The sequence below is a fragment of the Charadrius vociferus genome, unplaced genomic scaffold (assembly GCF_000708025.1).
Source record: "Charadrius vociferus isolate BGI_N301 unplaced genomic scaffold, ASM70802v2 scaffold433, whole genome shotgun sequence".
Classification (NCBI taxonomy): Eukaryota; Metazoa; Chordata; class Aves; order Charadriiformes; family Charadriidae; genus Charadrius; species Charadrius vociferus.
In genome coordinates this window covers 2,276,269-2,302,072 of record NW_009647846.1, presented here as the reverse complement: position 1 = coordinate 2,302,072, position 25,804 = coordinate 2,276,269, and the positions used below count along the sequence as shown (strand labels likewise).

Here is a 25,804-nt window from a genome sequence, read left to right as displayed (position 1 = left end):
GGGTGGCAGATGCTCCACCACCCACCAGCGCGGGCAGAGCGTGGGGCTGGAGCCGTCACCGGCAGCGCCGCACAGGGGATGGGACGGTGTCTCGTCCCTGGGTCACTTCCCAGCCACCATATCCTCCCGCGGGGAGGGAGGTGCCTTGGCACGGGGACAGAGTAGCGTCACCAAGCTCACAAGAGAGCTCCAAGCTCTTACGACCAAGGTATAGACCTTTCAGAAGTTATCTGCGTTATGAAACCAGGCTCATTGCTAAAAGAGCAGCTATAACAGAAGGTGCCAGTGTGCAGTAACAGCGACTGCTCTTATTTTTATCGTAGCTTACACTATGATATATTGTATCCTGCACATTCGGATTTCCAACATATTTGGAAAGAACATTTTTGATAATGCTATTTTAAAAAAAAAATCACATTGTAAGTTTTTACAAGTGCAGAGATGGTGAACTTTGTAATTTTCATCAATAGAGGTTATTCATGTAAAATACCACCAGATTTATATGTAGAACCTGCAGGATAACCAGGGGAAAATATTTTCAATAGATCTTGGGATCTTTATTTGAATTTGTTTAGTTTATCCAACTGTAATTGTTTCCATCAGCAAGACAGTTTCAGAAATAACCAAAACTGAAAGAAAAAGAATTTCTAAACACCAGCACACACTCAGTTTTAAAGCCAAATTTACTATATTTTGGAATACAAAATGTTATTAAATGATCCCATCTATGTAGCACATATTTAGAAAAAGGTATCCTGGTGCCGGGGCCGGGTACCGCCCGTCCCACTGCCAGGGAAAGATGAAGACGGCGGGGGAGGAAAGGAGGAAGGCCCTCGCTCCACCCGAGAACGAGTTTTGGGTCAGTTCTGAGCAATTTCCACTTTCCAAATGGGACCTCCTGTTAGTTTAGTCTCTGCCTTTGGTGCAGGAGAAGACTTGAGGCATTTTTTCCACCAGACCACGTAAAACACACGTCCCCCTTGAAGCCCCATCAATGCTTGTCCCCTGGCTTTGAAAGCCATCCAGGCATTGAGAGGAATGGATCAATCAATTACGAGGGAGACTCTTTAAAACGGTTCCTTTGAGATCACAAATATTTCAAATAGGCAGCTCTATTAGATGGGCACTTCAGCCAAATCATTAAAATCACTGCAACCCACAGAGTACAATAACTTTTTCTTTTCAGACACTTATTATTCTCTTGGTTTCTGATTTACTAAGAATATTTTGATTCACTTAATGCTTGGAACATCTCCTCTAATGCTGAATTAAAAATGAAGGAATTGCACATTCACAATAATTAAATGAGATGGCTTTCTCAAAATAATAATAGTTTTGTAATGTCAGACAATAAACTGACCCAGCCAGCGCAGGCGGGTCCCCTCCTCCCTGGCTGGCTGTGGTGCCCGGAGTTTTCTAAAGGGACAAAGTAGCATTAAAGCTTCGAGCCAGGCTGGTGGAATCGCTCAGGATGCTCTTGGGAGGCTTTTTCCTCCCAGTCGTGAGTACCCCTTTTCTGTCCTTCACAGCTTTGCCAAATTGTAGGCAAAATTTTTTAAAAAGTATTTGACTGATTTTATCCCCGCCCCCTCCCCTTTCCCGAAAGAATTCAGAAGGAAAACAGTTCATCTATTTCTGAAAAAAATACCTTTAACTGGTAACATTTGTACCAGGCCCTGATTAAGGACACGGCGTTTGATCCCCTTCAGAGGAGCCCGACACATAACACAGCAGATGTGCTCCGTGCGCCCACCAGAGCTGCCAACAAAACCGGCCTCATGTCCCTCCGACGTCCCGCCAGAGCCGGGAGAAGCGCTGTGATGCCGCTGAGATGGGACTGTGCCCTCTGCCTCCCCGGCGGCCCGAGAACGGGCTGCTGAGATGCTGCGGGGCAGCCGAGACACGGCGAGAGGAGAGCAGAGGGGATTTTTCCTGCAGTGAAAGTTGCAGGCATCCTCCTCCTTCCAGCCTTCTGTTGGAGTGTCTCCCTGAAAAAGCCACAACGCCTACTGAGAAAGCGATATTAACTATGCAGAATCCACCATCGACAATGCCAGAACCATGATTGCTTCCTCAGCCAGTTCTGCACATGTTATGACGTAGCCTTTAATTAAACGATCAAACATTACTTTATTTTCTGCCGAGCCCCTACCTCATTCAGCTCACAGAATAGGCAGCGCTCACTTAATCAACAGTTATTCAATATGTCGCTTTATCCTCAGCCTCCAGCGTGTGTCCCCAAGACTCCCACCGCAGAGCACTCCCCGCATACTGAGTCAGAATTAATAACTTTTTCCTGGGTTTTTCTATCTTGATTTTTCCATCTTGATCATCACTATAGTGTCTGAGTGTTTCAAAAACAGTAATTTATTTTCACGAGATAAGTGGTATTATTATCCCTGTTTACAGAAGGGCCACTGGTCAACAGGCTCAGCGTGATTAAGATAAGAATACCATTGATTTTAGGTGCCGAGCTTGAGTTTTGTTTGGTTTGGGTTTTTTTAAGACTTGCTTTCTGTAATCTTCTTTTTAAGAGCTGGAGGCTCTCTGCCTGCACCGAGCCGTGTCCCCACGCGCTCCACGCCGCAGCCCGGGCACTGCCGGGGTGAAGCCGACGGCGTTGGGACGGGCAGAGCCGGAGCCGCCACGTTGCTGCCGGGCCCCGACCCGCTCACATCCCTGTCAATGAGTCTCCCATAGCTTTGCCATCCCTGCCCAGAAATTAATTACTTTATTTTTTGGTAGTAGGGTGCACAGAACTGTGCACAGATTAGATGGTGGATGACTCTGCCTGTATAAAATATGGGTCAGAAATATTTTGTTTGTGAACTACGTCCAGAGGTTTATGCCCACCGGACAGCTCACTTCAGAATGAAAAACTTGGGCACGGTCATAACCACATGCAGCGTTTTCACACTCATACCTTCCTGAATTTAAAACTGTGTCCTTTTTTAAATTTGATTATTTTTATTTAAAGACAGAGAGGTGGCTTACCACATAAAAGAAAATCATACATGTAATTTGATAACTTTGGTTGGTTGGTTGGTTTGATAGAGAGTTACAGAAAACTCAGTTTCATATGAAGAAGCAAAATCTCCACAGGGGCGGCGAAATCCCTTCACCTCTGTGGCAGCTCAGACCACAGTTAGCAGCAAGCCACGAAATCACCAAGTGCTATTAGCTCATTCTATGCAACGAGCTATCTCGGTTGAGTCCCCACTGAGCAAGGTGCCATGATATCAAATGCTATCACAGCTGGCACTCTTCTTAATTAGTCCTGACAAATCTTGATAATGAATCATTGAGAATATGAGTTAAGCATAAAATAAAGCAAACAGCAAGAATCTTATGTAATTCTTCCTACTTCAATGGCTGCAGAAATTGAGTCATGAGATTGTTTTGGAACATTTTATGGCAGAAATCAGGAGAGCTCTTTGTAAATTGAGTTTTAATTTTTTTTTTTTTAAGGTCTCTTCATGGCTGTGCACTTTTTATGAGAGTTCAGATCTTTTCCTCATCTGTTTTATTTATTCCCTTGACGTCTCTCCCAATTCATTTTGTAGAAAATCTGGTCTATGTAAGATTTTATCCCTGTGTACGACAACAAGCAAACTCAGGCAAAATACATTGACAATCCGGTCTGCCCAGCTAATGATATCAGATTCTTTTCTGTTGATGTGGGTTTACGTTATAGATTTTTACCTTTATTCATTTGTGTTGATAGAGTATTAGACAATCATGACTTTCCCCTCTTTTTTGGTACTTAATCATGACTTCCTTTTATACCCTTTTATACTCCCTTTTAAAGAGAATCTTTTCCTTAGCTTGACCTCTCTCAATGTCCCGGGCTCCATCCCCAGCAGCGTGGCCAGCACGGCGAGGGAGGAGATTCTCCCCCTCTGCTCTGCTCTGGGGAGACCCCCCTGCGGTGCTGCCTCCAGCTCGGGGGGTCCCACCAGCAGAAGGACACGGAGCTGTTGGAGCGGGGCCAGAGGGAGCTCCGAGCCCCTTCCAGTGCCTAAAGGGGCTCCAGGAGAGCTGGGGGGGACTCTGGATCAGGGAGGGGAGCGATGGGGTGAGGGGTGATGGTTTGACACTGAAAGAGGGGAGATTGAGATGAGATCTGAGGAAGAACTTTCCTGTGAGGATGGTGATCCCCTGGGGCAGGTTGCCCCGAGAAGCTGTGGCTGCCCCATCCCTGGAGGTGTTCAAGGCCAGGTTGGATGGGGCTTGGAGCAACCTGGGCTGGGGGGAGGTGTCCCAGGGCAGGGGGTGGAACGAGATGATCTTTAAGGTCCCTTCCAACTCAAACCATTTTATGATTCTATGGTTAATATTCACCCTGTGGGTCACTAGCTCCTGGTGTTAATCTCCAGAGAAGTCAGCAGCTGGGTCGTGCTTTGCTGTGCTGCATCACCTCCTGGCCCCAGCCAGTCCAGCTGAAGTTTGCTGGGGCACGGAGGGAGCCAGGTCCTTGACAAGGGTCAAGTTCAACACAACGTCACTGTACGTGGCTGGAGAAGCCCTGAGGCTGGTGGGGTGACTCCTCTGCCCCGCGGGAAGCCAGTGCAGGGCAAAGCCTCTCCAACATATTTCCATGGGTGAGACCATGGTCTGGGGCCACCGGGTTTAGATCAGGGTCTACCATCTGTGAAGCTGCCTTCTTCCCAGTCCTCTCCTCTTCCTCTCCTGTGTCCTATCAGTTGTCCATGACAGCCATTTGAGAGCACTTTTAAACAAAATCAAGATGTACTCCAGGCTGTGCTCATAACAGATCCTCAGATATTGAGATTTCTGCATCCCAGGTGACAGCCTAGCAGTTTCGGAGTGCTCCCTCACCAAAAGTCACTGTATTTTCCACAGAAAAAAAAAAAAAATATATATAGTGACCAGAAACGTCTCCATCACCTATGAGCTGCTCCGATAATATATTTTTGTTTGGGATTCTTTCTTATTGTAATTACTGAAATAAGATTTTTCAAACCTCGTTGAGGGATTTGGAAAATGCAGGTGCTAAATTTCCTCCCTCAGGAAATCCTGGGCTAATAAGACTGGCTGCTTGAGCTAAATGAGTATCAAAGGGAACCCAAAATAACTTAGAGTTACTGCAGAAAAAAAAAAACACAAAAATTTCTTTATTAAAACCTTCTTCGTCCGGAGCAGCAGGACCCGTCTGGCTGCTTTAACGAGGCCCGAGTGACACGGCTTCAGATGATGCGCTCAAAGGTGCCGGGCTCGCCTGGGAAAGTAGGTGAACTACTTTCCGATGAAGTAGTGATGAGGACAGCCGGGTGGGCTGACAGTCTCGAAGCTGATCCACTTCCACTGAGGTCGATGAAAACTCATTAATTTAAAAGATTGGACCATTAATTTGAAAGCTATTGACAGAGCAGTGGGAGCAGGCCTGAAGAATTAAAGAACGCAAGGGCAGAGGACATCCTCGCAGTCTCACCGTGCGAATCCTACAGCTGGGTACAGGCAGAACCAGGTTAAACCCCTTAAACAGGAGATTAACTGGGCCACAAGTGATACGAAAAGACTGTGCGTGCGCACCAATATTTTTACACCTAAGAGAAAATGGATTTTATCCTCAATTAGTTCAAATCAATGACTTTGCTGTTACTGGTGGAGCTGAACAGCGTCATGATGGCTGAAGATTCGACTCGGTACAAATCGCAATGCCCTGGGGTTAAATACAGGCGCTGGCTCAATACCCTCGCAGAATTCCAGCCAAACTTCAGACACTCTGATAACTCCCTTTGAGAGACAATTATTGTTAAGCAGAAACTTAGTGGATGATGTACAAACAGCCAGAAAAAGGCTTTTGTTTAATTCGGTGTGGACAGAGTGGGTTGTGTATGCCTGCAGCTGACATCTTCCAACTTGCTGGTGATTCAGTTTTGTTAGATGCTTCAAGTTAACCAAAACATTTTGTTTGACCCAAACCAAACATTTTTTAATGAATAGTTTGAATATTTTCATTATTTTTTAATAATCAAATGGAAGAAAGTATTATTATTTCTTGAGACTGTTAAGGCATTTTGTTGAAAAAATGATGTCAAAATGTAGATTTTATGTTTTATGTGCAAGCTGTAATCCAGATGCTGGGCCGTGTCGGAGGTGTGTGTAAGGACGTTGGCCACGTTGGCAAGCAGGACCGGGTCTGTAGAGTGAAGGTCCAGGTTGAGGACCCGGCGTCCAGCCGTACCTGGCTCAGGGGGTTTGCTCTGTGCTGGCTCTGCTCCTCACTGGATGCCAGCGGAGCGTGCTGGGGATGGTGCCGAGCCCGTCCCCCACACCATTTAACCAAAATGAATCTATTTTCCTCACTTCAAAGCCGCACCCCAGCAAAAAGCAGAGACAGTTGGGAGAGTCGCATACAGAATCGAGCCCTGCGCTGAGGGAGACGGCTCCTGTGGGCACCGCTCCCTGGTACCCCCATCACTCTCCTCTCCTAAATACATACCCCATCTCCCTCCGAGGCATGGAAACACAGCCAAAGTGCCAACTCTTGCATCAACTTCTAATTTATAATTAAATATTACACTATTAAACAGTGTAGAACACCTAACATTTCCCCACCGTGTACACAGATGAAAAGTGTTGCGTGCTTTTGGAACTGCTTCGTGCCAAACAACTCCAGCAAGTATTATTTTATTGTGATGTGCACAGCTGAAAACCAAATTTGATATAGATATTGGATCAAGCCTTGTACTCTGTGGCAATCTAATTTTATCCTGACATGTTGATTGCTTGCTCTTCATCTGCAGTTGCTGTCCCAAAGGGTGCTAAGTGAGAGAAGCTGTATTTCCACACCCCCCCCGTAAGAAGATGACATGAAATAAATTCGCAAGAACACACAAGAACAATGTGGGTTTAGTTATTCACAAGACAGCTTTGAGAAGGGAAAAAATTGGAGCTGAGATTTTTGAGGGCTTCCACACAAACATGGATGGTACAAAATATGATGGAATTTCTAACTAATAAAGCATATAGAGCTATTCCAAAACAAGGGAGCTGGGGCCCATAGAGGCTTTTGAAAATCCCTCTGCATTGCCCTCACAGCTTACCCTCAGGAGGGAAACACTGAATTTCTTTGAAAAGCTGGCCTGTGACACGTGCCAGCAACTCGAGGATCTTAAAGGTCCCTTCCAGCCTAGACGATTCTGTGACTTTATGATTCTGCGGTCTATGGACGAATCACACTTTGGAATCTACAGCTCGCAGACCAACCAAATTCAAACCCAAAATATAGGTGCAGATTTTACTCAGGGATTTTGAATTCTTTAAGTGAGGATTTTTTATCAGATGCAGATGCAACACATTTAGGAAGGGATGCTGAGCTTTGCTGCAGTGTATAATTAATTATCTGTTATTTAAATAAAGGCTTGCGAAAATTAAGAGGCTTTTCACAAACTTCCATGGCTATAAAACTAGAAACATAAAGCTAAGCAACCCCAGCAAGGGGGACAGCATCAGACTCGAGTAACAGAAGTTACAAGATCCCTTGTGAGCGCGTTATCACCGGAGCAAAGGCAGCTACAGGGAGAAACGTACGTCAGCCCGAAAGGCACGATCGGGCCGTACTTTGGGATGCGTCACCTGAGTGGAAAAGAATGTCTCTTGCTCAGACTTTTGGTGCCTTTCAACAGAAAAGGTCCGTAACGTAACCATTTCCCCCCATTTAGTTCTGTTGGAAATACAGAGTGTAGAGCTGCTGCTCTCTGCAGCTTGAGTGTGGGCGACGAGATCCCTGTCCGCTCTCTCTGCATCTCTGACCTGGGGCTCATGGCTTCCATTCAGCAAATATTCGTGCACATCAGTCCTTCTAATGAAAGATGAAAAACTGATGTGGATATTTATGGGACCAAAACACAGGGCTGAATTTTCTTGTAAGTATTTAAGAAAAAAACCAAACACAAACTCACTGTCCCATTAAGAAGACATCATTTGCACCACTCGGTATTTCTTAGTGAACCTCACTCACATGTAATAAACCCAAACTTTGAAGTGTTGCTTAATTTTAGCAACTTTTTTTTTTTTCTCTTGACCCAGATATAAACAAGCTTTTACTATTGGGAAATGAAATGTTCGTGCAGCAGTACTAGTTTCTCCACCATTTATTTTTGTATTAACATAGGAGAGTTTTTCTTCTTTCTCTTTAATTACCTACCTTGATAGTGTTCTGCATTATCTATAAGTTCAGAAGTTTTCTTATATTCCTACTCTGCTTTCTCCATTAAGTTAGGGTATAACCCTGGCTAAATCAAATTGAAAATTTTAAAACATATAAATGGTGGCTCAGGATTGGCATTAGTAAAGAAGAATAAATCCACTTTTTATAAGGTTTTGATTAAAGGCAATTTAGTTTGGAGAAACATAAAATGAAATTAAAAGAATGATGGTGGAACGTAGGTTAGTGTCGGTCAGTTAGTTTAATTGGAGGGACAGCTGATGAGTGCAAAGCAGCACTGGCCGGAGACTCAGCGTGGACTCCAGTTCTAGCTCTGCCACAAACATGGAGAAAAATCAGTGTCCTGGACAAAAATCATTAACTTTTCTAGTGGTTTAATTCATTAGCAACTTTCCTTTTCATGGTTTTTGAGGAACAAGAAGAAAAAATGGCATTTTGGAGGAGAGAGGAAGAAGGAAAAGACAGGCAAACCCATGAAAGCACTCAAACAGGAGAAAACCCTCTTGTGTGTCTTCTTGTATTTTCATCTTAACTTTTACATTGACACTGAGGTATTTCAAAAGCGAGCAGAGCCCCGAAGGAAGTCCCTCACCAACAGAGGTAGCTCCCAGCTGCCTGGAGATCCGAAGGGCAGAGCTTTCACCGTGGTTGGGACAAGGCAGACCCGTCTCCTGGCCGGCCTCTAGCTTGTGGGAAACCACGTGAATTTGCATAAGGGTTTTTTTTTCTTTTTAACCCAGCCATTAATTCCAAACACGAATTCTGATTCAAACCCGTAGATCATCAACTTACTATCAAAGGAATGTTTTATAGTCACCAAGATTAAGATGTGTTGAGCATTAAAGAGACATCATTTGAAATCACAGTAACTACTAACAATCTTTTTGAAATGGAGCAAATTACCTTTGCTTTTTATTGCCAGAAAGGAGAATGTCCATTTCCAAAATATGAATTTTTACTATCATTTTATATCGCTCTCTGTTTTTATGAAGCAAAAGTTATGAAGGCATTTCAAACATAAATTACTTGAAACTTCTCCTGCTTAATTCCCACTAGAACTAAGCTCGAATTCTCTAGATCAAAGTCTTTTGGAGTCCATTTTCCGCTTCCATACTAATACAATTATAGTATTTTTCACATCTATAGAACACAGTCTAAAAATCAGGAGAAGGAAAAAATGGCCATTAGTGCAATCCTTGTGGGCAGCAAACCTGCTCCACCTCACCTTCGCCCTTGGTGTCCAGGTCCTCCCCGTTGGGTTTATCAGCAGGATCTCACGTCTTTAGTCAATGCCATCACTTGGTCACTTTGTTGTGCGCATCCAACCCTGCAGTGCATTGGGAGCGCTCCAGACCTCCAATGCACATGGGGGTGAGGGGCTGGAGTTTGGAGACAATTAAACTCCCGTGTGGGCCCGATTCTGTGCATTTACAAGGAGAGGAAGACACTGCACCCTCTCACCCTTGTAGATGAGAGGCCTCCAGGCAGCATGGAGAAACAGGGCTGTGAAGCAGTAGATGTTATCCAGCAAAAGGCTAAATGCTGGAAAGCCAATAGCCAAACCAGGCAAGTTTAGCAGCTGCATTATTTAAAATTACTTCATTGGCAATGAGTGGCTGTATAATTTAAGTCTGCAATATAAGCAAAAAAATACTTGAATCAAATTGCTATGACAAAATCACTTGACGTTTAATCCCTAAAGTATACCTTCAATGTCAGATCTAAAGACTTTAGAACAACAGTCCTATTTTTACTGTGTCACGTCATATTTTTCATTTTATGGATGCAGTTCTCATTCAAGAACCTTAACTTCTTATTTGATTCACCCTGCAAGAAGTTTTTGCCTTCTCCTGAAATACGTGCTTAGAAAAGCATTCACAGGAAGGTAACAACCAACAATGAAAACAACCACCCTAAACCCACCATCAATTTTGGGCATTTCCATCAATCCAGCTCCTGCTGATGTTCCCGTTGGAGCTCTGGGTGTTAAATGATTTCTCACTTTCATTCTCAATCTGAAACTGCGCAAAATTCTCACATTTAGCCACGGCTGGAAGCGATAGAGAGAAAGCTGCAAAGCTCCTGGGTCTCCGCGAGAGGCAGGCAGCATTTTGCCTAAAATGTACCTTTGTCAGGCAGCATACTTCAGGCTAATTGAGTTTTAGAACTTGAGTTGAGCTTCCTGTTGGCGGCTCCTGGCCCATAACACCATACGTTTCGGGGCCATTCCGTGTCTCCTGGGACCTGAGTTCGGTTCCAGGTTTTCCGCAGCTTTCCTGTGTAGGACCCTGGGGAACGATCTCATTTCTCGCTAACGCAGTTCATCTTCTGCTCAGTAATAACATATCCGCTAATTCACATAGCTCCAAGACACTTCGAACTATAGCAATAAAACTTGCAAACACATGAGAAATAGAAAAGCATGTAAATATGATTCAAAACCAATCTGAAGTTACTAAAATCCAATTGAATTCAAATTTCTCTTCTTTCTCTTCCCCTAGCTGATGTTTCCCCAAAGCTACTCTCTTGAATTACATGTCCATAGTCACCCTTAGTCTAGATGGCTTCGCATTTCCATGTCTTGTACCCCCCCCCCCATCTTGTATTGCTTATGGAGAAAATTGATTAAACTATGAAAATGCAGTCCATGTGTGTTTCGCATTCATGAAACAACTGAACAACTAGGAACACGTCTCTGATAGTGAACAAGCTTTGCAGGAATGGAACAAAGAAAATCTCTCACCGCTATTTTCGAAGGATGGGGGAGTGTTTACAGGGGGTTTCAACAGCTCAGCAAAAGCGACCACTGTTACCACTGAACAGATTAGTGTATATGGGGTTTGAACAAGTGTAGGGGAGAGGATGGGAAGTTTCTCGCCATCAGAAGACCAAGTCTTCCAGCTGGAGCGGTGGAGCCACAGGCAGCTAGTCAACGGGATGGCATCTGGTAAACTGGCCGTGCTGTGATGGCACCCGTGGGAGGGGATTTGGTGACAAACTGGTTGTTTCCAGTTTTCCAGCCTCAAGGAACAACGAGGCTGTCGATTAGAGTTGGTTGGCATCACCACTGTCTGCTTCTTAATGCCAGGGCAGCATGGACTTATGGAAAATATAGCTTCTCAAATGAATGAGTTTCTTCTCTCGAGGTGAGAAAATTGGCTGATGAAGGTGGCGGTGTTGAGCACAGACCTTCCAGTAACCGACCGTAAAACAGTGCCCTATAACAGTGAGTAAGAAACTGCTATGATACACGAAGATACCTTCTACAGAGCACACACAACAAGTGACTAATTGTTTTTAAACCACCTACCCCTTCCAGGTGCCATTCATTGGAGCCCTGTACATGGGGACGGTGCTTTTGGTGGCAGTGGCTGCAGCCACGCGGGGTGTCACCGTGCAGCCACCCGCCTTGTGGCTCCAACGCTGGGAGCTGGTGCCTTAGTGCCATCAGGAGGGGCAGCACAATTAACTCTTAGCTATAGCTTAAATGCAAAATCTCATCTGCAATACATGAGACTGTGTGGAGGCCTCTTTCAAAAACAGCCCTAATATTCAAAATTTAGAAACACCATCTGTTAGAGACTTTTAAAAATAAAAATATCTCATTACTGAACGTAGATCTTGGAGAGGGATCACTTTCTTTCATATACATCTGATTCTCTTCAGCTGGACAGCCACAAAGAGTTGTTGCCCAGTAGTTCTGAAGAACTTCCAAAGGTTTCTGACAGGAGACACGTTCCTAACCTGTAGCAAAAGAAATAACTGTGCTATTAATCTGGAACTGGTAATAACTCATGACATTTGAATTATGTTGCTGAAAGGTGTCTTTTTACCAGCTTTGTATCTGCTGGTAAATAACAATTCCCCTAATTACAGATATAAATCTGTTGAGGTATGAATGCACAGTTGAAAGTGATGAAAATGTTTAATAAAGTATGTCCCAGAAACGGAGGACGTGATTAGATTCAGCATGTTGACCACGGGTTTTTTTGGATCTGCTGATAGAACCACAGACCCTCCCGATGGCAACACACGCTTCATTCCAATGATAAATGTAAAGGGGGGGGAAAACACTTAGTCTGGTGATTATCATTGTTCCAAGAGATCTGAGCAACCAATGAGGCATAAAAACCCTTTTTAGCTATACAAGTTCTTATGGCCTATTACATCAAGGAAGAGGATATATTATATGCCCAGCTTATAAACAGCAGACTTTTAATTATTTTGATTTTCAAGTGAAGTTTTATGAAGACACGGTTATCTTTTTGTGGTTCGAATTTGTCACCTTTATGATTCAGACTCATATCACAGATCTTTAAAAAACAGAACTTGGAAACAGCTCAAAACTGTAGTTTATTTTTGAAGTAGATATTTAAAATAAAAAAAAAAAAATCACTGTTTTTAAAATTCCATCCTAAGTCAACTATTTTACAAAAGCTCTGGTACCTTTATCTGAAATGGCCTTTGTCTGGTGCTGTGTTTTCAGTCTTATATAGTATCATTTTGTTGTTGTTGCTATTTTTTTTGGCAGTGGATAAAGACAAATTGCTTTAATTAAGATTGGTTATTCTAATTGTAGCCTCACCAAAAGTCACCAGCACAACTCCTCAGGTGTCCCAGACCTCCACAACTTGCTGACACCAATACAAAGACAGAGACAAAGACAAAGACAGTACAAATACCCGCATGGCAGAAGGCTCCGAGTTTGGCCTTAGTGAATCGAGGGTGTGGAATGGATAATGACCTTTCTGACCTTTGAGATAAAATCTATGATAGCTCAATACAGCGTACAGGTTGGGTTTCATAACTCATAAATCATGATTATTAGACACAGCTGCAATTTCATCCCAAAATTTCTACCCCCCTTCTAGATAGCTCCGCTCAGCTGAGTCTGGGAGGAAAGATGACAAACTCAGCCCCTCTGACCTTCTCCAGGGAATAAGCAGAGTTCATTACCACGCTGCCAGTCTCGCTCCCTTTGCCGGCACTACATTCATTTAACAATGCAGCGTAACACCAAAATTACTCCTTTTTAATATCTGCAAAGATTTTCATGTTCCGCTAGGGGTGGTTACGTCTCATTACTGCTGCTTCTTTTTTTTCACGTTATTGATGTACATTCAGTTTCCATACAAGTGTTAATTAATAAACTGCATTCTTAATCCATGTGTTCCCTTGAAAGGAAGGAATCTTTGACATAATATCTGCCTATTTCTGTTCAAATTACAAAAACGATACTCTGGTTCTGATATCAAGCTCTCTGTTATTGAAAGAATTTCCTACGTTTTCGTTTTCCAGACTCTATATACAGACAAAACTCTGTATTTTCTAGTTATCTTCAAGAAAAATCTAGAGGAGAATTTGCAGTTAACGGCCAGAGTAAGCGCTCAGGGTTGTGAGATCAGAAGTGGAGCAGTGCTGTTCATGCCCTGCATCCCGCATCCCTCATCCCGCATCCCTCGTCGCAGGGCTGCGCATGGGATTTCTAAATTTTTGAGAGGTTGCAATAGCAGCTGAGGAAGGACAGCATACTCCTCCACTGGATAAAGAGAGGTCCTACAAGTTACATTTTCTTAATAACCAATCTTCCACTTCACACCCTGCGAGGAAATCCATCACAAGAATCTTCTTAATTCAGATCTTAATACGAGCTAATACATTATGCGGTGCTGAAGAACACACTGGTAGACAGCAGTATATCTTTATGGTGGCTAACGCCAAACCTTCCTTGCAGACCTCTGCTTCATTACACATCAAAAATGAACCCCACCAGCAAGGTTTAAAAAACAAACAAGAATCAAAAATCAAGTACAGGCACTGCCATTTTAAAATCAATTCTCTGGGCTGGGTACCACTGAAGATTAAACCAATAAAATGGTTTTTATCAGGAAACTTGCATGCGAGAGGAACAAATCGCTGCAGAACCTAGAGCTGGCGTGCAGTCCTGAATTAATAGCTTAATGTAATTCAGTTCTTACTGGTTGCCTGGAAACTAACTTAGAAAAAAAAAGTAAAAGCAAAAACTATAATGGGTGTAGAGGGCTTAATAGGGAATTATTGATGCCGCCAGACTGTTAGGCGGTCTGATGTATTTCTAACAAAATCACTCAAAATGCTCCTTTATTATTATATGTTATTCTGAATAACAAGGTCCAAGGCCAAAGAAGATAAAATATTACATAATGCTGGCGGTTAATGCAGACAGGAGAGCCTGGCACACTGGTGCTTGCCACCGCACCGGTGACAGACCGTCCGTTCTCACCGCTGTTGCTTTTCTCTTTTCTTTTTTTTTGCTTTTTTTTTTTTTTTTAACATGATGTAACTAATGTTCTCGCACAGTAAACGCAGCGAAGCTCTTGTGCGTTCCTCACAAAGTCAGCTGGCTTGAACTAGCCCTGTAGGTCTGCTCAGACAAGGAGAGGAGTTTATTAATTGCAGCTTGAAAGCAGCCTGTTGAGTGAAGCAGAGCCGCGGCTGCTTGCCCACCCTGCTTTGGGGGAAAGTTTCAGTGAATGCTCATAGTTATATTTCTTTGGGGGAAAAAAAAAAACAAACAGCACCACCTGACCAGTTTGCTGCCATTCCAAAGGCTGGAGAGTCCTTCCCACGGAGAGGTGAGACCCACCTGAGGTTACAGGAGATGAGCAGGTGACCCCAGGCAACGCCAGCAGAACTGGGGGACGGGCGGCAGCCTGCGCTTCCAGCCCCGCGCCGCGGCAAAGCCTCGTTGCAATGGAAACCTTCCCCTTACTACCAGTTAACTTGGGAATTGCTGGACTCGGGAAGCACGTTTTCGTTAACAGAGAAAGCAGCGTAACGGCTCTGGCGTCGCAGAGCAAACGCGGGTCGGGCAGCGGGCGCGGGGGCAGCGTCCCGGGCGGCGTGGGGCCACGCACCCCCAGCGGCTCCAGCACCAGTGCTCCGCTGCCCAGTTTTCCATCCTGAAAGAGTTGCTTAGGGAGCGTGCAGGTTTTATCCTAATTATTTTTGACAGGAATTAGGCCAGTTTAATTAGTTTAAAATTCAGCTGAACAACCACCTCGCTTCTAATTACTGGTGGAAATAGAAATAATGCCTTTACAACACCAAAAGAGAAAAACGCCATAAAACCCATCCTCTTCAGCCTATTGGAGACCATCCACTGACATACAAATAAAGCAACTTTGTACTTCAGAGACAAATCCTGGCAGGTTTTCAGGGGGGAAGAATGATCATATGTTAGAAACAGCTTTGAGAACAGACTCTATCTCTTCCTCCATATCTAACGTGCAAGTGTACAAGGGATTTATAATACACACCATAATATAGAACATATTGTAATATATAACAGTGCAGAACTAATTTTGAGTCTGCTACTGATTTATCTGTTATGTCGAGATATTCAATAGATACCTCGAGAGCTTTTTAAATAATCTCTAAATAAAGCAAGTCATTATTTCTTACTAAAAATGGAGCTTTTAAACGATCCAGTTACTTGAAAAACCAACAAACCATAATTTGTTTTTAAATTTCACAGTTCCCTTTCCCATTTCTTAGTGATCTACAGTAATAAAGTACCAACATAGAGATCAAACGTCACAACAAAGATGTTTAATGGCTTACAGACGGTACATTAAATCCTTACAACCTAAGATAAGACAAACATAATCACAACCCCTTTTTATTGTAGTTCCTTAGAAACTGCAGATATAAATAGAATTTAGAACACTAGTTAACTTGTTTTTCTCTATTATCCCATTACCCACAATTTGTATTTTCCCTGTTTCTCTTTTTATGGGTCCTTGAACCAACAAAACCCAAAGGTGAAGCCACTTCAGAGTCTTCAGTCTTAGAAGTATTTTTATGTTTTCCAGAAAGAATGGAAGTGAGGGCATAGGTTTCAGGCTAAGAAGTTGAAAAACATTTTGGGAAGGGACTGCACTGTAAACTAGGCTAGATGTCTGGCAAAGTCATCTGTGTATGATGCCCACTCTGTACACATCTGCGCCTTCCAGCCTGGACTCCAAGCACCCGGAGTGCAATGAGCCAATTTGCCGACAGACACTCATCACTGCCGGGGCCCTTTGTGGCACCTTGTTAGTGACGAGGCTGTAGGATTTCTGTGGAAACAATGAGTATGTTTTCTCTCATAGGTGTTTCTATGAAAACAAACTCTGTAGATTAAGACTATTGTGGAAGCGTTCGGTGAGAACATCCCCCCTGCCTCCTCACGCTTCCCCAAGCCGTTAAACACAGCAGTAGGGATGTCCACAACTGCTAAATGAGCTTGGTACCCAACACCGAGCACTGAACTCGCAGGACTATGTCTCAGTTATATTCTCCAAAAGTCAAAGCGATCCAAAAACTTGGTACCTACACCAGCCGTATGTTTGAAATTATTAACGTGCACCTTATTTGAAGTGGATTTTGCTAGGAAAAACAAGTATGGAGAACCTGGACATCAATCACAACTATTTGAAGCACGTTTATGTATTATTCCACTGACAAGTGAGGCTTCTTATGGAGGGCAGGGTGAAGTCAGACAGCTAGGGAACGTCAGGGTTTTTAGCCTGCTTCGTAGCATTTTTTGAATCAGAAGAAGGTGATGTGAGAAGCAGAAGATATTTGACTTGACATTATTATCTGTAGCCTGGTTAAAAGACTTGCAGTCACCAGACTCCTGTGTGACCTCTACGCTGACCAAGGTGGACTGGGAAGTCCTTGAGATGAGACTGTTGAGAGCAAACGTGGAAGCTCAACTGCTATTTTTGTACCTTCATTTCCCTGCCTATAACCACACTAGAGCTACTGGAAGTATAGCTGATTAGCCTGAAGCTATTATGCCAGCAGACTATAGCTCAAGACAACTCTCATCAGAACCTTTTAATGTAAATTGCTGTCTCCTTGCCATCTGTGGAATTAAAGTGATTTATTTTAGTTCAGGAACTGTCTCTTAGTTTGTAAACTTTTTATGGTGGACGTAATTAAAAGTGTTCATAGGCCTTTTCTTCTGGAAAGAGGAAGATGTCCTCCTGAAGCTCAAAAATGTCAAAGTCTTATTTTTTTATAGTTGCTGGAATAAGTCATTTATAGATCGCTACTCTGCATAGTAATTCATAGATTACAAATACTGATATTTATAGCCAAAGCAGAAACTCCTAAAATCTCCTGGTTTTAATGGGAATGTTGGCAGGTCCTTTATTATGTCAAAGTGAGCAGTGATGTTAAAAATTCAGGTATCAAACTATCAACCCATGATAAATGGATGGTGAACTGCTCATGTCACACCACTTATTAAGCTGGTACCATAAATTATTACACTGTAAAGATCAATGTTTACTCCAGTCTCTCTCTCCTTCCATATTGTTATAGCTATTTTCTAGAATTCATTTAAAAACTACAAGGAGAAACAAAAAAGAAAAAATGAAAACATGTGAAACAGGAAAATTAATTTTCTTCATGGTGAATTGTCCTCTATTATCTAAACAAAACAACAACTGAAGGTGTTGCAATTAATAAAACCTGCTAGACAAGAAAGTATGAATTGGCGGTAGATCAGACCATGGAGCTTATATATTAAATGAAAATTCCAGAAGTTGAATTAAGAAAGATAAAAGAGCATATGATTATTTTTTTTGAGAAGGAATCTCTATTTATCATCCAGTTCATACTTTCTGTTATCAAATGAGAGTTCAAGAAATACAGTTAGTGCAGACTAAGAGTCCCTTTAATGTCAGGTGCAGCACTTTAAGGCTAATTCTTTGATTTGCACAAGAGGAGAATATCACGTATTTTAAAACAACGAAGTCCGACAGCCCAGACGTGCTCCCCTCCTGCTGCTGGACACCCCCTCGGCTCAGCCCCACGCCGAGAGGATGCGCACAGCTGTCAGAAAGCCACTGTTTAGCGACAAGTGAAGAAAATCCATTTCTGACCTGTTCTGAGCTGTCTCAGACCGACGGGCTGCACGGCCCTTCCACCCTTCCCCAAGAGGCTTCGGCCACCCTTGGTGCCTCCATCCACACCCTGTAGCTTCAGGCACATCGCGCAGTCACCAACTTCTGCTGGAACAGAGATGAGCAGCAAAGGCAAAACCCGATTTCTGCTGGAAAACAGCGCTGCCTCCCTGTTTGCATCCCGCAATAAAGCGTGTGATGAGGATCGCGCTGCACCCATCGTTTGGAAAAGAGGTCGCATGCACGTTTAGGAGCAGCAGGACAGAGTCCATTAATGGCTAAATACGGGAAGAAAAATAGGTTTTCTAGGTTTTTACACTCATCAAATTTTTGAAAAAACTTTTGACATAATGTTTCTGCCAGTTTGATTTCAGTTTATACTTGGCAGGAGATGCACGCCAGCAGTGATTTCCCTGCTGTGCTTTGGGTAGACTCTGTCTCCCAAAACACAAGGTATTTTGGTTATTCATCTCCTCGAGCACAGCACGTGACCACTTGTGCTGCTTTTCTGCATTTCCCGAACGCGGCGGTAACATTTATCAAATGCCACATACAATATACAAGCTGGTAAAAACCTCACTTCTTCCAGGATGACCAAACCACCTGAATTTATTGCTACTGTGTCAAAGATTTCACAAACAGCAGCATCAAAGAGCACATTAGCTATACCCTGAGTTTGCAGTCCATCCCATCTCCTATGAGATTTTATGACAGATGGATTGAAAAGGGAAAAATCAAGAGGCCTCAAAAGCTTTTACGGCTTTTCTTACCTCATCTGTATTTGCAAAACATCTTAAGCCATGCCATGTACTGCCTTTGTTTTCATCTTTGGTTTTACAGCAGACTACACCGTTTGCCATAAATAATAGAACTGAAGAACAGAAAGTTATCAATAAGCCCTAGATGGCTAAAAGTGCTGGGAAGCATTTCCAGTGCTCACACGGTCGGAGGGAGATGTTCTGACCCGGATGGGGCCCGCAGCAACACCCGTGATTGGGCAGGGGGCAGCAATTGGCTTCGGGTTTTAATCATGGTACTGCCATTGATTGTCTTGATGGCCATCTGCAAAACTCTGTCCTGCTCTTTGTCTTTTTTCTTGCGTATAAGACATACATAAATCCCATGCTTTCCCAAGAAGGGTGCCGAACTGATGGAACATCCAAAGCTTTGCGTAAGTACTGTGGTTTATGGTGATAATGCAAAGTCACCTTTTGGTTGGACAATTTCTTCATGAAACAAATCTTTGCTATGTGAAATTCCTTCATTCCCTGACAAACATAGTTAGGAATACATATTTTAACCTCAAAGCAATACATTAAAAAAGCCACCTCCCGAAGGCGGCTTTGGAGGCGATGCCCAAGTGCTTTCCCAAGTACTCACACAAATCAGCAGTGTTTTAAAATGCCCCATATCTTTGACACCATCTGGGATGATGAGACCGACAAGAAAGACATTTCAAAACCATATCAAAACCTCCATTTCAGTTAGTCTTTTTTACTGGTTTGGGTAGAATTGCCATTATCACACACACGTTTCTATTTCACTGCAAGAATCCCATGAAATAATGCTGAAAGAACATTTTGGTAGTGCTTAACTAATTGGAGGGATATGTTTTTCCAGAAATGCAATCACAACTGTACTTAAAAATTAAAGTCCAAATTTTGCGAGAGATCAAAAAGTTCAAAAATTAAACTTCATCTATCTTAAAAAAAAAAAAAAAAGCGTGAAGAAGAATGTATGTCTGCCTATAATTTTAACAACTTCATCTTGGATTCTATTTATATAGTGGAAAAAGAAAAAGGCTTTTGTAGGCCTCCCATGCAAGTGTCTCAGATCTCAGGACAAGTTCTCCCAGCCTACAAAGGAACATTTTTTTTAGCCCTCTTGTTAGCCATGCTACAGCGTATTATGGGGTCCTAAAGGTCAAACACCTCTGGGCTTTTTACTGCATGATCGTTGTAACAGCTCTCCCAGTCAAAAGCCGGATGATAATTTCACAGAAGATGCATGAACAGAAACAAACTCATTAGTCTCACAGGTTCAAGGTGCTAAATACCCTCCGAGTACAAAGTATAATCTTCTTTCCTTCCACACTTTATCCTATTGCCTCCAATTTATATCACCTGCCTTGTTCTACATAAGAAGCAGTCTGCAGTGTAAATCAGACCCAGCACAACCGCTTGCTAGGCAGACTTACTCTTCAGTGCAGAGTTTGTGACATGGAAAAATATTTTTGCATTAAAATCAAAAGAACAATCTCGGAGGAGTCTCTTCTCAGCGCTCAGACTGTTGTAACGACATGGCATGCTATGAAATGAAAAATCGTGCAATTTCCTTCTCTATACAGTTGGAAAGGTTTAACTAATTAAACCAATTATTTTGCTATAATAACATGAAATTAAGTTTTCTTTGCTTAAAAATAATAGAAAACTGCAATCTAATCTAATCTAATCTTGTGTTTAAGTCTATATGAGGGATATATAGCAGTGCTGCTCTAGGGCAGATATTTAATGAATTACCGAATATGATACCGTGTGCATCAGCTGTGTCTTTTTATTGCATCTATTGCATTCCATCTATTCTTTACATATTTTGTTGTGAATTATGGCTCATCCCTTGATGTTTGTGTACGCAAGATAGTCAAATACTTCACCTACATGAGTGTATTTGCTAACAGTGACGGAAACAGCACAGACCCTAGAGCCGGCGGAGGACAGCTTCCCTCCCTGTAGAAGGGAAAAGGCGTGCTGGTCCTCACCAGCGTCTCAGGACTTTTGCCCTTGTCATGAAAAAAATGAATCAAGTTTTGCTTTGTCTTTTGGGAAAAGATGGATGGACTAAAGCAAAAAGAGGGTCAGACTGCAGGCCCTTTCCATCCAATTTTTGTTCAGTGAGGTGTGGAAGTCTAAGGGGACGTGCTCACTTGGTCTGTATAAGGCATCCTGCCTGGATAGGCAGCACCACAGTGCAAACATGTTAAACACCCAAGATTTCATCAATGTCTCATGTGAGCTTGGGTTTTGTTCATATCCTCTGCCTTCTACCCATCTTCTTCACAGTTTTTAAGGGTCTGCACAAATAATGACTACAAGACTGTACTTGTATACCTGTCCCCATTTCTACTCTTAACCAGTTGTTGATGCCTGTACTGCAATTAAAGTTAAAAAAAAAACCTTGAAAATTTACAGATTTCTTAATGATTATAGTGGACAGGATAACAACAGCATTATTGCTTTTGCTGTTGCAGGACGGCCCAGGGTGACACATTTGAACTACAGAAAAGTTCTCCACGTGATGAAGGCTCAGTCTCAAATTGTTGTATATCTCTACACACACGTATCTAAACGAGCTTCTCTCTCTGCACATTATTCCTCGATAACTGTTACTGAAAACTCTTCCTTTCAAAGCATGCTTGCTAGAAATCAGAGCTTACACGCAGGAAGGCAGCTGCTGTGTCCAGGGAATGCTGAAAAAGGGACATCATTTGCAGGAAATTTACCATTTATATTAGGTTTTCAGATTTCATTGGCAATCTGAATCCTACTTCCCACATTTCCCAATACAGCCTCTTCTCGGGTACTCACGCAGTTGTCCTACAGGTGCTGCTCGTACCAAAGAGATCAGCTCGCGCAGGTTTTGTGCCTTTCCATGGTGTGGGCTCTCTCTCCTTTTAGACCACTTCCCCTTACGTGTGCGGTGGCACAGCTGCGATGATCCAGGGCCGGGGGATGAAGGACTGGCCCATAGGTTTGCTCTGCAGTTCCTGAGCTGCCCCAGGGCAGGGAAATAGTCTCAGCTGCAGCAGCAATGAGGTGACACAGCCTTGCTGGAGGGCCACCACGTTACATCTCCCCATTCCTGCACCCGTCACCAGCTCGTGGCTCGTCACCTCGATGCGGCTCCAGGTCTGAAGGATGGGGAAACCACCCCCAGACAGGCTGGACCTGCTTCTCAAACTGATGTGCACAGATGCCCTCTTCCTTGGCTGTAATTTTACATTTTAACCTTCTCTGAGGTCCTCTCCAGCTTGCAAATTGAGTCTGATTAACACAGCAGGGCATTTATGTGATTACCTGCTCCGACGGCTCCCAGGGCTTTCTTCATCACCTTTTTCCCCGATAGTCTTCAGTCACAGCTACGCACTGAGTGAGCTGAGAGGATAAATACACCGTCATCCTTATAGACTTATTATCACCGCCTTTATGTTGGGAATTATCATTTTGTTTCTACTGGCATCTCATTAAAATATTGTTTAACCAGTGGCTATGCTGTATTGTATCCCATTCTCACCGTGTTCTTACAGAGGATATTCTGCCCCCTGTGAGCTCCTGCTGTCGGGGATAAGTGGGGAACCTGGAAAGCTTCTGTTGGCAGGTTGGCATCACTTCTGTTGGCATCATTTTCCATGCTGCAGAGAAAGAATCTGCCTCTACCTCGCAATTGGCCAGTCCGGGTAAGTAATTAGAGAAGACCAGGAAAATCTCCTCTCCAAATCCCCCATGGCAGGCAGGTGAGGGAAGGGTCCCAGGGCAGTGCCAGGGGAGGGGACGAGCTGCCTCCTCCTGCCCACGTGCCGTGGCTTCTGGAGCATCGCAGTGCATCCAGGACAAAAGGCATCAGGACAAACAGCATGGGTGTCCCAGAACTCAGCAGCGTGAGCGAATGAGCAACTTCACCTTTTCCATAGACCCGGAGCACGTTTTTGTGTACTCCAAATACAATTTTCGTACAAAACATACTTACCTTTTCAATGCACCTGTATAAATTTATAAGCCTCAGAATTACTAATTTACTTTTTGATATTCCACATATTACATTACATTTTAAAAATGTTGTTTATATTATTTTAAATTAAGTGCAAAATTTCTGATTTTCTTGTTGTTCTGACCTTTACAGAACAGTGAGCTTTGCTAGCAAAGCCAATAGTTTGCCTATGCTGCACAATGGCAAATCTAACTGCAAAATAATATTTGTGACATCTATTTATAGCAGATGTAAAATCCCCACAGGAAGCTGGTAAATCCTCTTCTCTGTATTCAAATATTAGGGGCCACAAGATCGCTTTTCCTATACGGGAATAGGGCTTCGCTGTCTGATGCCGGTGATTGATGCTACTCCCAAGTAATTTTTCACATAAATGATCCCTCCCCATCTCATTTACATAACCATTTTATCACAGTGTGAATTAGTTCTTCACACTTCTGCATAGTTATGTCTCAAACATGAAATTTTTTTACTGAGTAATGGAAACATCTATCAAATAAAAAAAGATCTCTAACCCTCGTAGGAGACAACTAGTGTTAAATATCTCCTAATAAGCCTCATATTGATTCTCTTCAAGCAATTAAAATATACAGTTTTTTCTATCAATTCCTTCACAGTCTGAATACAGACATGAAAATCCAAACCATGAAACAGGGGCCAAGCAGAAGGTAGGGCACGTTTTCTAGGACACCACAGAGAGAAAGAGTCAGTGGTTATCCAAATAAAATACAATACAGATGTAAAATCTGAATATGCAAAAGCTGCTTTCTTCAGCATCTGCAAGAGATTCCTGAAACAGCTCTTCTTTCTAGCAAATAGCTTCAAACTAAATTTAAGAAACTTTAAAAATAGATTTTGGAGAATTTGAAGACAAGAGAAGCCTTTCAAGGCAATCTGGGTTTGCTTCGATTGCTTCCTTCAACTCCGATCTGAAGAAGGTGTGACAATAGGCTAAAACGAGGCCAAGATTTCACTGGCCTTGATGGTGTGCCAGAGGGGAGGACTAAATCTCTGGAGGATCAATTCCAAATGACTTTCTGTATGTGCTAAGACTCACTATAAAACCCTTTTTTCAAGGGTCTAACATAAAATCTAAACATACTCTCACACTGAATGGAGAATAACTACAGCCACGGCAGGGTTTTTGTTGACGTGACTGGTTACTTTTCCCCACAAAGGTCTCACAGTTCACCGGTGGTGAGTATTTAAGATTCTTTCTTCAGCAAAATACTCACACTTCATTAAGAGAAAAAAAGAAAAACATAGAAACAAGAATATATGTTCAACCTTTTCTTGAGGACGGACAAGATAAGAGATCAGAGGGAAAACTAGGTGTACATAGTAATGACGATTACCCAACTGTTCAATTATTTCAATATCATTTTTATTTTAAAAGTTGTTGTTACTAAAAAAGTTTTCATGTCCGCAAATTGTCCAAATGCATGCCATATATAAAGAATTTTAATTCAAAATTATTTTAGTCATAAAAAATATTTATAAATCAGGTTTTAAATGAGTACCTAATATTTAGCTAGCAGTTGTCAGCAGCAAAGTACGGAGAAAAGAGCAGCAATTTCAAACCCCAACACTTAAAGGAATTAAATTTTCACTTAATTTTTCATTTTCAGTGATTTCCACCCAGCCCCACACCTATGAGATCAGAGAGGGCCGCTGGCTGGCAGCGCGCCGTGGCGGCTGTCAGGGCTGCGATGATTCACATTTTCCTCTGCCACTGCCAGGATTTGTCCCAGAAGATGTGTCAGCGACACCCCCTCACCACATCGCCCCGCGCTCTGCCTCGACTCACCAGCTCCTTCAGTTCCCCCTTCCCAAAGGTGATGCCGGCCGGGCACGGCGAGGGGCCCTGGGGCTATGCAGGGCACAGCTGGGCACAGCTGCAGCAGCCCAGGCAGGCATCCCATGATATAATTACCCACCATTCACAATATCTGATTTAAGGTGTTTTTAAATATTTGATGGCAGCGATGAACGGTTCTAGAAGATTGTGGATAATCATAAATTACAAGCAATCCCCTCCATGCATTTTTTACCTCTCCTCTTTAATGAACAAAGCTCTACCATTAACTCGCTTTACAAATGTTAGCTGCCAGAGGAATGTCCTTTTTGTGATGAGGAACGCTGGCATTCAGCCTAGTTTTCGGCTGAGGTCATTACAAAGTTGTAAGCAGCACATCCCAGAAGAAAGTGAGGACTGTGCTGTTCAGATATTTATATACCACGTGCTTTGCCTTGTTACCATGACACCGCGGCGCCCAGTCCTACCTCCTCTCTCTACATACATGCAAGCTGGAATTTCATCTTTTCTGCACAAGCACACACGGTTACTTCATTATCCAGCAGAGAATATTGGCATCGCTTCGTACTAACTATACATTGACTTATTTCAAAGCGATCGGGCTCTTAACATGGATGCTGACACCTCTGGGGTCCTTTACACAATTGGGTTTTCTCCTATACATTATACGCAGTCTTACATAAAGGCACAGCATTCACTGGGACATGAAAAATAGAACATGTAGACACTGAATCATTAGATCCCCAACTAGACCTCTTTGTTCCTTGCAGTAGCATAAAATTACAAAACTTGGCGTCAGCGTTGCCATCACTCAGGGGTTCAGTGGGAAACACAGCACTTCTGGACTTCTCTCTGCTGGCAAGCAAGGCTGCACATTAAGGATATATTCATTTACGTTCCTTTCAAGCTGATGCCAAAGTGTCCTTTTTGTAAATTCTTTTTTTTTTTTAAAAAAAAAACTTGGTGAAATTTGCATAAACTACATGAAATTGCCACTTTTTATAAATCAACATTTATAAACCAAATATGTTTCCCTCCATACCCTGGAGCCTTGCTCCCCATGTCCTGTACATGTTCCTCACCCTCGGGACAGCG

General features: G+C 42.9%; 1 protein-coding gene across 1 annotated transcript in view; it reads right to left on the bottom strand.

Annotated features, from left to right (window-relative positions):
- GRM7 (glutamate receptor, metabotropic 7) overlaps nucleotides 1–25,804 on the bottom strand; it is a 318,538-nt gene that overhangs the window by 287,705 nt on the left and 5,029 nt on the right.